Source organism: Heterodontus francisci, chromosome 4 (assembly GCF_036365525.1).
Source record: "Heterodontus francisci isolate sHetFra1 chromosome 4, sHetFra1.hap1, whole genome shotgun sequence".
In the NCBI taxonomy this organism is placed as follows: domain Eukaryota; kingdom Metazoa; phylum Chordata; class Chondrichthyes; order Heterodontiformes; family Heterodontidae; genus Heterodontus; species Heterodontus francisci.
In genome coordinates this window covers 61,576,555-61,591,936 of record NC_090374.1, presented here as the reverse complement: position 1 = coordinate 61,591,936, position 15,382 = coordinate 61,576,555, and positions in this window count along the sequence as shown.

Sequence of the window (15,382 nt, the reverse complement as noted above, 5' to 3'; positions counted from 1 at the left end):
ACCAAATAAGCTTTATGCCAACAGGTTGAATGAAACTCCGCTGGATCAGTGTCTGATAGATATTGCTGCATTGCTCACTTCAGGACAGTAATGGAATCATAACAAAAATCATAACTAAAGAGGAATTTGGAACTAAGGGTGTGCTGGGCAGATGAATTAAGATGTACTTAATGTGAACTTGGAGAACATGTTCCCTTCCAGAACATGAGCTTCCATTTTTGGAATACTGAGCCTTGTTTTTTAATTTTCATTTCCTCTGTTTACATATGAGACATCATATGCACTTTTTATGCACCATAGCTGGATCACTAAACTTCATGTCTGTGTGCCTTTAACTTGTAATTCAGCTACTTGAGAAGTATGAAAAGAGTGTTATCATCACAGATCCACTAGTTTTCTGCCACGCCTGCTATTGAATTCATGTTTCCAAAATCAACTAGAGGAAATGTGCCCAGCCACTATTTTTATTCATGACTTCTTAAAAAAGATTTATTAACTCTTTTTTGAAAAAAAAATTTCCACTGGTGGGAATATTAAGATGAGCAACATGATTAAGATGAAATTGACTGGTGTTACTAAAGTGCTTCTATATTTTTTGTTAAGTATATGTTGAGGACTTAAATTTAAATTGTGAAGACAGATTCATTGGAAGGCTGAGGATTTCATAGAAGCTGGACTTTGCTTTGTTGTTGACAGTTCATTGAAAGGACACCAAGATCTTGTTTAAAAACAGCCTTGCTGGAAGTCATGTGCTTAAGCAGCAAACAACAGAAACCTTGGTGACCTGGAAAGATGTTTACAGAGAAGTGACAGGTCAAGATTTATAGGGGTCATTAGACTTGACTCTTGAAATATTGTTTTTGTTTCACTTTGGACAGTGTGTTGGGGTGTAGATTGTTTTGAAGACAGTTGGAGAAAACCAACCAAGAGAACAGCCACCATCAGCTCACCATCTTTCATCTCTTTGAGAACTTCCTGAGAATCAAATATAAGAAATAGAGAAACTGATGCTGCATTCCTCCTGAAAAGCCTGCCAGAAACTCCTAATGCCGCATTTCTCCTGGTAAGCCTGCCAAACTGCTCCTCAACATCACCTGAAAAGAACTGCTCTAGAAAGATCCAAGTGACAACCATCTACACATAATAAAAAGGGACAACTGATATCTTTTCATATCTTCTCTTTTTGCTTCAAGAATTAGCAAGTATTTGGCCAAAGTATTCTTATTTTTTTCTTTTTTTTGTAACAGACCTCTGCAGAGAGAATTTCTGTATTCTTTTCAGCGTGTATGTGTGTTTTTTTGTGGGGAATTTAAAAATGGGAACTTTCATATTTCAATCTGTGTGTTAATGCTTTGCTTCCTTACTGATTAAGTCTTGTTTGATAATAAACTGATAATTTTGTTGTTTATTATAGAAACCTGGTCGGTGTATTTTATTCTGGGATAAAGAATAAAGTATATGATTGACTGCATCGGTAATTGGGTAAGCATTTAAAAAAAATATGTTGTGACCCGTGGAGAAGTTGAACTGGAAAAGACAGTCCACTGCTCTCACCTCGGTCATAACACTGGTTGCAGGCCAAATCCAGAGATTTGGTCAAATTTCTTTCACTTCAGCACTTCTGGCATATGCCAGGAGCACTTACCTGGAAATTCTTCATCACAGCTCATGGTTTTCTGACCATTCATTTTAACACTGAGGTGCAGAATTTCTTGATACGCCATTAGTATTGAAGTGGAAAATCTAGACCTAGACCATAACTCAATAGGGCATAAGTGTCTTTTCAAATTTCTTAACTACTGTGATGAGTTAACAATGAATCATACAACACCTGTAATGCATATATGTCTGTATTATTTTACTTTCTTTTGGGCCTCCTTATCTCGAGAGACAATGGATACGCGCCTGGAGGTGGTCAGTGGTTTGTGAAGCAGCGCCTGGAGTGGCTATAAAGGCCAATTCTGGAGTGACAGGCTCTTCCACAGGTGCTGCAGAGAAATTTGTTTGTTGGGGCTGTTGCACAGTTGGCTCTCCCCTTGCGCCTCTGTCTTTTTTCCTGCCAACTACTAAGTCTCTTCGACTCGCCACAATTTAGCCCTGTCTTTATGGCTGCCCGCCAGCTCTGGCGAATGCTGGCAACTGACTCCCACGACTTGTGATCAATGTCACACGATTTCATGTCGCGTTTGCAGACGTCTTTATAACGGAGACATGGATTTTACTAAAGAAACATAAAGGCCTTACTTTTCCCCTGCTACTGAGGAAAATACATTTTCCATCTGGTACAGGCACAAAATTTATTTCTCCTCAGCAATAACTTTTACATTCTCTTCTGCCCTTTCTTCTCCCTTCCCCTCCACTTCCCCTCACAGGTCCTTGACAGCCTGTTTGCAGGAGAGATAGGCTGGCAAATCTTAAAGTGGAGACTCATTCTCAACAGGACAACCTTCATTTATCTCAAGCAGACTATGCATTGCCATACAGATGAGGCCCACCTATTTTTTCTGTATTATCAAAACTTGGCTCCTTGAAAAGATTAGAAATGAACTCATATCTTTGTCACAACAAACCCTTTTCAATTTTTTTATCAAAAGCTGTAAGTACTAAATATTGTTTCAGGGAAGAAAAGTGTCTTTTTATTGGCATCTTTCCACTCAAAATGGTTGCTATTGGTATTTTTTTTATGGTATGCTGCTATTATTATGTTAGTAATTTTAAAAATTAATTTAATTTTCCCTCTCATGTCCAGAGAGAAAATAGTCATAGATACAAAATAGGACCATTTACCAAAATTATTTTTGATATTTCTACCAGAGAAGACAAAGGAAATCAGCCCATAAACATTTTAAGCAAGATAGCCAAGTGTCCTGATTATTCTGTAAAATTGTAAAATACTGCAAAAATTGAATAGCAACTGCTAATATTAAAGTCTAGCATATTCCAGTTATTCATTTTGATGTATTTGCTTTGCTGAACACATTGACAAATGGCCTGATATTGGGACTGTCGAGTTACCAATAAAATACAAGATGACTGAGGGAGCAGTTACTTGAAGCACACATGATGCTTGAATGAAAAGCAGAGACAATGAAGGCAAAAGATTGGGCCTGGAGAAACTGTGGTCTTTGGCAATTCAATTTTTATGGCCCTTTGTGCTCATCTATGTCTCCTTATGTTTACATACACATCAGTATTTGTAACTAAATGTCAAAGCAGAGAACAATTGCACCATCAATATTTTATTGAGGTCTGAAAACTGAACCCACACTTCGGTAATTGAAATCCTTTGTTGAGCTACTTTGTGTAAAAGCTAGATGTGTGAGAATTACCTTCAGGCATATTTTTATGTCAAAAAAGGGCTTTTTAAATTGTATGACAACTGTTCTAAAAAGTCCACTGAGAATACACAAAGATAAAATACACAACAGAAATGCTGAGCTCTACTGGCACCACATCACAGCAATATGTTTGACAATCCACTGAGGTCCTGTGTGCATAGGACACATGATGGACAGCAGAAGTTTACAGGGAAATAAACCACTAATAATAAGCCCACACACATGTGATATATTCTTTCATTTATGGTGGTCCTTTTGTGGTCAAGAATAAAACCAATTCAAAACAATAGCAGTTGTAAAAGAAAGAGATGTGGCAGTTCTAAACTCTTCTCCAAAAAGATTATCAGGCTTTATTCTACAGTGAAGCTGCCACTTACCCAGTCATCTACATCTCCATTGTTTCGATTTGATTTGATCGGCACTGAAAATATCAATTTGTTTTATTCTTTACCGAGTAATTATCAACTACATTGTTTTCAAAATGCATGTGATATTTTAAAGTAAACAAATTAGCATTTGATAGTAACCTTTAAGTACAGGTATTAGGCAATAGTAAATGAGAAGGCACATGTTTATTATGTATTTAGAACACTGAGTGTCTAATTTGGGATAAAACAAACCTGAGGGATAGATGTATACTGCAGAACTAAAACAAACATACTCCCATTGGGTTCATTTTCCTGTTAAATTATAGAGTTCAGCAGATTCAAAATTAATGATGTGTTTCAGTGCAATTCTCAGCCATAGGTCTAGTTATTATTAGGTATACTGCAAACATTCCACGTGCATTCTACTGCTCTTTTGTGCTTTCAAAAGCTTCCTTAAAACTTCTTAACTGTCGTTGATCTTGCCACTTAAATTCCTTCACTCCCTGCTTAGTGTCCAGCAAATCAATTTTATCAAATATCATGAAATGTCTTTCTGTGTGAGGAGCTTTATGTAAATATAAATTGTTACTGCTGGCAGCTCAGAGGAGTATCCTGTTAGCACATGTTCAGTATAAAAGTAAAATGCTCTTTTCTCGCATTATTACTGATAAAATATTTTGTCTTCCCTACTGTAACTTTAAATGGTTAAACAATCTTTTACATCTTCAGATATTCCTTTTTTTTTTCCTGTCTGAAAATGGGACTTTTTATTAACATCAAAACTCTCTTGCCCATGTCCTAACTCACACTAAATCCTGTTCACCCATCAGTCCTGGGCGTGTTTAGCTACTCCGATTCCCGCTGAAGCAACATCCCTATTTTAAAATTCTCATCCTGCTTTTCAAATCCCTCCATGACCTTGCCTCTCCCTATCTCTGTTATCTCCTTCAGATCCACAAACCTCTGAGGTATCTATGCTCTTTGAATTCTGGCCTCTTAAGCATCCCATATTTTAATCGCTCCACCATTGGTGGCTGTGTCTTCAGCTGTCCAGGCCCTAAGTTCTTTAAATTCCTGCTTAACCTCTCTGCCTCTCTACCGTTCATTCCTCCTTTAAGAGACTTCTTAAAACCTACCTCTTTGTCCAAGCTTTTGGTTATCTAACCTAATTTCTCTTTATGTGGCTTGGTGTCATTGTTTGTCTTATTATGCCCCTGTGAAGTGTTTTATGACATTAAAGGTGCTATATAAATACAAGTTGTTGTTATTGTTGTTAGATGGTATAACAATAATAAAATGAGGACACATTTCTAATGAAACTGGTAAAAGTATAAACAAGTCTGGGACATTGTATTAAGGGACAAGCACATAGCCTAAAGTGTGTTTCAACAGCCATGTCTCAACAAGTGATGTTTAACTATTGTGTTTGAAATTCTTCATGAAAGTAACTGTACAGGTGAGAACATGGCTGGTTCGGGTTCACCGGCTGGTATTCCACATAACATTTTGGGATTGACAGATTGTTGAGATGCTGCTCCTGTCCCTGGTGTTAATGCAGGGAGGAGGGGGAGGAATCACTAACAATTCTCATGGTTCTAATTGGGTCGCATCATATGCCTCCAGGCTACAAAGGAATCACACCACCTCAGAAAATGAAGGATGTATCTCCCCTACTTTGTAAGCAATGGCCTCTGCTTCAGCAGTAACTTGGATTACTGCGTTGTGCCTGACTGATTTGAAGACATGTTCAATGCAGACTTTACATCTCAGTTTCATAAGTGGGGAGAAATGCTATGGTTTACCAGCAGAGAGTTTCTCCCAGAGGTAAAGTGAGTGCTGAAAAGAAAACTGATATGACATCATGCATTATTGCCAGCTGATTCACCATCATCATCAGCAATCCCTTGTGTTGAGGACGATTCTTCCTTGTGGATGGCACAGTGGAAGTGAGATGTTGGTGTTGGCTGTGCATTCGCAGATGGCTGATGAGCAATATCTTAGCCTTGCAGGGTCTCCCACAGTGAGGACATCAGTTGTCGGCTGGTAGAGGTGGTGGTGGATTGTTGGCTTGAGTAGCTGCCTTCTCTTTCCTGTCTCTCTCACCATTCTCTCTCAGTGGCTGCTCTTGTTGCTCTTGCCAGCTTGATTACACCAAGTATTTCTATATCATAGTGTACCAAAATATCTGGGCAGTGTCAACTTCATCGAAGTTTGTAAAAGTTCATTTTAACAACACTTCAGGTTGCATTAATTGAAGAATTTTCATCAGGATTTGACTTTTATACAGTAAATAAAAACTTTTACAGAGTGAATAAAAAAAATCTTTCCCCTCAATCTTTGCAGGTTGCTTGTTATTGGGCTCCTACCAAATACTTCATACTCTTGCTCCCAACTCCATCCCCTCCCTGGCTGCTCACCCAGATTGAACCAAACTGCACACAAGATCAATCTCCTGTTTTACCTGGCACTGAGTTCCAACCCTCATATATTCTCCCATCACCAACACCAAAGATAGCTTATCTCCACCACTGCAGCAGTGAATGTAATTGCCCCTGCCACAACCCCACAACCCCTAGTTGTTGAAATCTTTATCTGTGCTTTTATTTCTTGAACCTTTTCAAATGCTCTTCTAGGCAGTCTCCTGATTTCCTCCCAAAGAAATTCTAACGAGCCCAAAACACCATCCTGACTTGTATTTAGTTTTGTGTACAGATCACCTTTGTACTTACCCATGTCCACTGGGTTACTGTCTCCCAGTGCACTGAATATAATCCTAATTTACAAAGCTCCGTGATAATCTTATCCAGCCTTGCTTGCTGGTCTGAGCTCTACAGTCTTCTGATTCTGGGCTCCTATGCATACCTGACTTTCCTTACTTAGTTATAGAGCTTTCAACCATCTGGGTTTTAGATCTTTGGAACTTTCCCCTACATATCTTTGCCTTGCTGGTTCCCTGCCCTACTTTAAAAGGCTGATCAACAACAACCAGAACTTGTCTTTATATAGCACCTCTGAAGTAATAAAACGTCCCAAGGTGCTTCATTGGAGTGTTAAAAAGCAAAATTTGACACCAAGCCACAAAAGGTGATGTTAGGGCAGATGCCAAAAGATTGGTCAAAGAGGTAGGTTTTAAAACCCCAAATATCTCCTATATCTCAATATCTCCTTATGTCCTCCTCAGTGTCATATTTTGTTTTCTAATGCTTCTATAAAGCACCTTGGGATATTTTATTACAGCAACTTGGTCCATTTTTTCATATATGGAGTGCCCTGAATGTTTTACTATTTTAAAGACGCTATACAAATTCAACAGGTTGTTCTTACTTGTTGCTGTGCTGGGATGGTGAGCAGCCCAATGGTAAGAACCATTGTCTGTGCCATGGTGTACATTTGCAACCAATAGTGGGGGCAACTCCAGAAATGTCAGTGCCTGTTTTCTTTGTCTCCAAGACTTGCATCACTTCCACTGTGTACAGTTTACCAGAATGGCTTAAAGCAGACTAACATCGACCAAATAAAGGAAATGGGCTTGAATAACAGGCAGCCCTTAGACTCCCATACCCCTGGTTGTGCGAACAGCTGTCTTTGCTGTTGGGCCTCCTAGAATGAATCTGTCTCTTCCCAACTTAGGTCTTTTTTTTGCAGGACAGCCATCAATAAAAGGGTTTCTCCCAATAGAATTATGCAGAATATTCAACTCCATATGTTACCCCTCAGTTATCATCCAGAGGTGCTTTGCCAGTTTCATTTCAACCCTCTACTGGTGACCGGTCATGCCGAGGAACTACTTTCTAGAACACCCTTGCTAAACCCCATTCTGCTCGCCTCTCTCCTCCTTTAAGACCCTCCTTAAAATCTACCTATTTGACCAAGCGAGTTGCTGTTGATATACTAAGGCCTGTATTCCTCTACTGCTGTCTAAAATGTAATTGTGCCAAAATGTTAAAGTGCTGATAGCACTCAAATTTCTTGGATCAGTCCATTTACGCAATTCTTTACAGCAAGTGGAGAGAGGAGGGTCATGGTGGAAATGGAAAATTGCAGATACTTGAAATTTAAAGGGATACAGATAATTAAAGTGGATTGCCACAACGTGAGACAAAAATTCTGAAAGTCTTTAAAAGGGTTCAAAATACATTCCAACCCTTAACAGCCTTTGCCAAGACTGAACAGGCAGAGAATTAATTTAGACAAAAAAAAGGGAAATCAACCACACATGCAGGCTTGAGGCCACAGCTGATTGGTTCTGTTACTGTCAGAACCAGTCTTGTTATGCATACGAGGAGCTTGTGTCTTACAGCAGATAACACAGCTCCCTATCTGGCTCTGTGCTGGTCCTGACCCTGTGAAGAAACTTCCCCACAGCCATTGCTGAGTGGCTGCAAAAATGGTTGCTTTCATCTTGGCAAGCATGGTCATTCAGGCTTTTCTTTACAACATTCGGGAGGAAGAAAGTTTTCTGGAGCAGCCATTCCTGAGAGTGGTCAATTTTAAAATTCTGATCGTTGTTTTCAAATCCCTTCATGGCCGGGTCCCTCCCTATCTCTGTAATCTCCTCCAGCCCTACATCCCTCCGAGATATGTACATTCCTCTAACTCTGGCCTTTTGAGTATCCCCAATTTTAATCTCTCCACCATTGGTAGCTGCCTAGGGCCTAACCTCTGGAATTTCCTCCCTACACCTCTCTTTCCTCCATTAAGACACTCCTTAAAATCTACTTCTGACCAAGCTTTTGGTCACCTGTCCTAATAACTCCTTATGTGACCCAGAGTCATATTTTGTTTTCTATTGCTTCAATGAAGCTCCTTGGGACATTTTATTACATTAAAGGTAGTATAGAAATATAAGTTGTTGTTTTTGTTACCGGCTACTAGGAGCGGAGAAGCTGGCAAGGGAGACTGGATGGCCATGGCAGACAGAGCAGGTGAGGTTAGAAAGGGGATCGTCTGTGGAGTTGGATTTGTCTAATATACTTGTGTAAGTACCAGTAATGTGGACAAAACAGTTGACAAGAGGAGCCTAACCACGAACGAGTATAGCCACTGCGAATTGAATGGTTTTGCCTTGGGGTACAAAGTACAAGGAGTAAGAATGAGCGAGTGGTATTTGTGGCTACATAACTTGGTTGAGGTGGTAGCATTCACATTGGATCCTTGGAATATGGTAGTACATGGACATTGGATAAGGTCATGATGGCCCTTTTATTGTGAGCTAGTCACTGAATTGGACCTCTATCCCATGCAATCCCTGTCCTTATGGGCAAGACTGCATTTTGATCCTTGGCTCACTGTATTCTGCTTGTTCTTGGTATTGCCATCATTTTAGTCATTATCTAAAACTCAGAAATTTATCAGAGAAGCTCTTTGTGAGTTTCTGATAAACATGGAGCTCAGCAGACAGTAACTGTGAAGGGTGGTGTCTATCTAAATACAAAAAAGATTAGCAGATTTCATCACTCTGGTGCTTTCTCATTTATGAATACAGAGTGATTGTTAGCTTTCTCTTGGCAGAAGTGCAGAAAACGTTTTAGTAATGAAAAATGGCAGTAAAACAACAAGTTAACCAAAATAGTCTGCAGGAGCACTGTGGCTGAAAGAGCTGACATTCCAGCAAAGACAGGACCTTTGTATTTTTACATGGCAAGTGAGTCTGGACAAGGTCAGGGTGGTGCATTATTCTGGCATAGTTACAGAATTGCTAAACTGAATTTCAACTGATGATGGCATTGTTAGGAGATTGGATTTAGAGATATGTTATGCATATGTCATAATGGATTAATACAGAAAGTCTGCTTGTGTGATAAATAACTCTTCACACTTTGTCTACATACATATTGCACACATTCATAGTAAGATATGTTATCCAAATTACCTTGCACGATTTCCCAAATTAGTACTGTTACAGGAATTTCTTGCCTGAAAATTAATTAAGAAAATCTGGAATCAATGCATCTTTTTTAAGGCGTTATCTGTTTAGAGTCATACAGTCATAGAGTTATACAGCACAGAATCAGGCCCTTCGGCCCATTGTGTCCATGCCAGCCATCAAGCACCTATCTATTCTAATCCCATTTTCCAGCACTTGCCCTGTAGCCTTGTATGCTATGGCGTTTCAAGTGCTCGTCTAAATGCTTCTTAAATGTTGTGAGGGTTCCTGCCTCTACCAGCCCTTCAGGCAGTGTGTTCCAGATTCCAACCACCCTCCAGGTGAAAAGGTTCCTCCCCAAATCCCCTCTAAACCTCCTGCGCCTGACCTTAAATCTATGACACCTGGTTATTGACACCTCCACTAAGGGAAAATGTTTCTTCCTATCTACTCTATCTATGCCCCTCATAATTTTGTATATCTCAATCAGGTCCCGCCTTAGCCTTCTCTGCTCTAAGGAAAACAACCCTAGCCTATCCAGTCTCTCTTCATAGCTGAAATGCTCCAGCCCAGGAAACATCCTGGTGAATCTCCTCTGCACCCTCTCCAGTGCAATCACATCCTTCCTATAGTGTGGCGCCCAGAACTGTACACAGTACTCCAGCTGTGGCCTAACCAGCATTTTATACAGCTCCTTAATAACTTCCCTGCTCTTATATTCTATGCCTCGTTTAATAAATGCCTTCCTGACCACCTTATCTACCTGTGCTGCTGCGTTCAGTGATCTATGGGACAAGTACAGCAAGGTCCCTCTGACCCTCTGTACTTCCTAGGGTCCTGCCATCCATTGTATATTCCCTTGCCTTGTTAGTCCTCCCAAAATGCATCACCTCACACTTCTCAGGATTAAATTCCATTTGTCACTGCTCTGCCCATCTTACAAACCCATCTATATCGTCCTATGATCGAAGGCTTTCCTTCTCACTATTTACGACACCACCAATTTTCGTGCCATCTGCGCAGTTACTGATCATATCTCCTATATTCACATCTAAATCATTAATGTACTCTGCAAGCAGCAAGGGTCCTAGCACCGATCCGTGTGGTACACCACTGGTCACAGGCTTTCACTCACAAAAACAACCCTCGACCATCACCCTCTGCCTCCTGCCACTAAGCCAATTTTGGATCCAATTTGCCAAATTGCCTTGGATCCCATGGGCTCTAACCTTCTTAACCAATCTCCCATGCGGGACCTTATCAAAGACTTACTGAAGTCCATGTAGACTACATCAACTGCTTTACCCTCATCTACACATCTAATCACCTCCACGAAAAATTCAATCAAATTTGTTAGACACGATCTCCCCCTAACAAAGCCACGCTGACTATCCTTGATTAATCCCTGCCTCTGCAAGTGGAGATTAATCCTGTCCCTCAGAATTTTGTCCAATAGATTCCCTACCACTGATGTTGGACTCACTGGCCTGCAATTACATGGTATATCCTTGCTACCCTTCTTGAATAATGGTACCACATTCACTGTCCTCCAGTCCCCTGGCAGCTTTCCTGTGGCCAGAAAAGATTTGAAAATTTGTGTCAGAGCCCCTGCAATCTCCTGCCTTGCCTCACATTACAGCCTGGGATACATCTCATCTGGGCTTGGGAATTTATTCACTTTTCAGCCCGCTAAAACAGCTAATACATCCTCCCGTTCAATGCTAATTTGTTCGAGTATATCACAATCCCCCTCCCTGATCTCTACACCTACATCGTCCTTCTCCATAGTGAACACAGATGAAAAGTAATCATTTAAAACCTCACCTACATCCTCCGGCTCCACACACAGATTGCCTAATGGGTCCCTAATGGGCCCTACTCTTTAATAAAAACAAGAAATGCTGGAACCACCCAGCAGGTCTGTCAGCATCTGTGGAAAGAGAAGCAGAGTTACCGTTTCGGGTCAGTGACCCTTCATCGGACCCTTCGGGTCAGTCACCCTACTCTTTCCCTGCTTATCCCCGTGCCCTTAATAAACTTATAAAGCGCCTTGGATTTTCCTTTATATTGCCCGCCAATGTGTTTTCATGTCCCCTCTTTGCTCTCCTAATTAATTTTTTAAGTACCCCCCTACACTTTCTATCCTCCTCTAGGGTCTCCGCTGTTTTCAGCCCTCTGAATCTGACATCTCCTTTTTTTTCCTTATCCAATCCTCTATATCCCTTGACATCCAGGGTTCCCTGGACTTGTTTGTCCTACCCTTCACCTTAACGGGTACATGTTGGCTCTGAACTCTCACTATTTCCTGTTTGAATGACTCCTGCTGGTCTGATTTAGACTTTCCGAAAAGTAGTTGTTCCCAGTCCACTTTGGCCAGATGCTGTTTTTTATCATATTGAAATCGGCCTTCCCCCAATTCAGTACCTTTATTTTTGGTCCATCTTTGTCCTTTTCCATAACTACCTTAAATCTTACAGAGTTATGGTCACTATCCCCAAAAACCTCCCCCACTGACACTTCTACCACTTGTCCAGCTTCATTCCCTAAGATTGGGACCAGTATCGCCCCTTCCCTTGTAGGATTTTCTACGTGCTGGCTCAAAAAGCTCTCCTGTATGCACTTTAAGAATTCCACCCCCTTTAAGCCTTTTGCACAAGACTATCCCAGTTGATATTGGGGAAGTTGAAATCCCCTACTATTATTACCCTATTATTTTTACACCTCTCTGAGATTTGCCTACATATCTGCTCCTCTAACTCTCCCTGACTATTTGGAGGCCTGTAGTACACTCCCAGTCAAGTGATTGCCCCCTTTTTGTTTTTAAGTTTGGCCATGTGGCCTCATTTGAGGAACCTTCCAAGATAACATCCCTCCTCACTGCAGTAATTGATTCCTTGATCAACAGTGCAATGCCACCATCTCTTTTACACCACCTCCCCGCCCTCCCCCCCACCCCCACCCCGGACACCTGAAAATTCTATACCCTGGAATATTGAGCTGCCAGTCCTGCCCTTCCCTCATGCATGTCTCTGTGATAGCAATAATATCAAATTCCCATGTGTTAATCAACGCCTTCAATTCATTTTCCTTACTTATAGGACTCCTTGCGTTAAAATAGATGCAATCTATTGGCCCACTCAAGGACAGAGAAGGGAAGCTATGTGTGGAGCCAGAGAAAATGGGCGAGGTACTAAATGAGTATTTTGCATCAGTATTCACCAAAGAGAAGGACTTGGTGGATGATGAGTCTAGGGAAGGGAGTCTAGATAGTCTGGGTCATGTCGTTATCAAAGAGGAGGAGGTGTTGGGCGTCTTGCAAAGCATTAAGGTAGATAAGTCTCCAGGGCCTGATGGGATCTACCCCAGAATACTGAGGGAGGCAAGGGAAGAAATTGCTGGGGCCTTGACAGAAATCTTTGCATCCTCATTGGCTACAGGTGAGGTCCCAGACGACTGGAGAATAGCCAATGTTGTTCCTTTGTTTAAGAAGGGTAGCAAGGATAATCCAGGAAATTATAGGCCGGTGAGCCTTACGTCAGTGGTAGGGAAATTATTAGAGAGGATTCTTTGGGACAGGATTTACTCCCATTTGGAAACAAACGAACTTATTAGCGAGAGGCAGCATGGTTTTGTGAAGGGGAGGTCGTGTCTCACTAATTTGATTGAGTTTTTTGAGGAAGTGATGAAGATGATTGATGAAGGAAGGGCAGTGGATGTGATCCATATGGACTTCAGTAAAGCCTTTGACAAGGTCCCTCATGGCAGACTGGTACAAAAGGTGAAGTCACACGGGATCAGACATGAGCTGGCAAGATGGATACAGAACTGGCTCAGTCATAGAAGACAGAGGGTAGCAGTGGAAGGGTGCTTTTCTGAATGGAGGGCTGTGACTAGTGGTGTTCTGCAGGGATCAGTGCTGGGACCTTTGCTGTTTGTCGTATATATAAATGATTTGGAGGAAAATAGCTGGTCTGATTAGTAAGTTTGCGGACGACACAAAGGTTGGTGGAGTTATAGTGATGAGGATTGTCAGAGGATACAGCAGGATATAGATCGGTTGGAGACTTGGGCGGAGAAATGGCAGATGGAGTTTAATCTGGACAAATGTGAGGTAATGCATTTTGGAAGGTCTAATACAGGTGGGAAGTATACAGTAAATGGCAGAACCCTAAGGAGTATTGACAGGCAGAGAGATCTGGGCGTACAGGTCCACAGGTCACTGAAAGTGGCAATGCAGGTGGATAAGGTAGTCAAGAAGGCATACGGCATGCTTGCCTTCATCAGTCAGGGCATAGAGTATAAAAATTGGCAAGTCATGCTGCAGCTGTACAGAACTTTGGTTAGGCCACACTGAGAATATTGCATGCAATTCTGGTCGCCACACTACCAGAAGAACGTGGAGGCTTTGGCGAGGGTACAGAAGAGGTTTACCAGGATGTTGCCTGGTCTGGAAGGCATTAGCTATGAGGAGAGGTTGGATAAACTCGGATTGTTTTCACTGGAACGACGGAGGTGGAGGGGTGACATGATAGAGGTTTACAAAGTTATGAGTGGCATGGACAGAGTGGATAGTCAGAAGCTTTTTCCCAGGGTGGAAGAGTCAGTTACCAGGGGACATAGGTTTAAGATGCAAGTTCTTTACACAGAGGGTGGTGAGTGCCTGGAACTTGTTGCCGGGTGAGGTGGTGGAAGCAGGTACGATAGCGACGTTTAATAGGCATCTTGACAAATACATGAATAGGATGGGAATAGAGGGATACGGTCCCCAGAAGTGCAGAAGGTTTTAGTTTAGGCAGTCATCAAGATCGGCGAAGTCTTGGAGGGCCGAATGGCCTGTTCCTGTGCTGTACTGTTCTTTGTTCTTTGTTCAATCCAGTCTTGCATTATTTGTTTGTGCCTTAACAGATCTATATTTGCTCTGCCTTCTAGACTGACTTAATCTCTGTTCTTTATTTGGCTGTGCATCACCCCTTACTATACCTCCACTCTGTATCCCATCCCCCTGCCAAATTAGTTTAAACCCCCCCAACAGCAGTAGCAAACCTCCCAGCAAGGATGTTGGTTCCGTTCCAGTTCAGGTGCAACCCGTCCAACTTGTACAGCTCCCAACTTTGCCAGAAACAGACCCAGTCATCCAGGAAACTGAAGCCCTCCCTCCTGCACCATGTCTTCAGCCACGCATTCATCTGCTCTATTCTTCTATTCCTATACTCACTGGCATGTGGCACTGGGAGTAATCCAGAAATTACAACTTTTGAGGTCCTGCTTTTTAATCTGCTACCTAGCTCCCTAAATTATTATTGCAGGTCCTCATCCCGCTTTCTACCTATATCATTGGTACCAATGTGAACCACGACCTCTGACTGTTCACCCTCCCCCTTCAGAATGTCCGGCACCACTCCGTGACATCCTTAACCCTAGCACCAGGGAGGCAACGTACTATCCTGGATTCACATTTGTAGCCACAGAAACACCTATCTGTATCCCTTACGATAGAATTCCCCCATCACTCTTGCTCTCCCACTCTTTTTCGTCCCCTCCTGTGCAGCTGAACCACCCGTGGTACCACAGGTGGTAGTTACTTGCTAATTACTAGTAATTATTAATAAATTACACAAATTAAAAAAATCACACTTTCATAGTACTTACTTTATCATTTATAAGGTAGGTTTTGAGGGTTTTTAAAAAAAAAAACTTTCTCTCCCTTGATTTTTTTAAAGCTGTTTACTGGCACTAACAGCTGTTACTTACCCAACCAATCAGCTTATAGATTTCCCTTGATGTCACTGTCAGTCTTTTTCTCCTCCTTT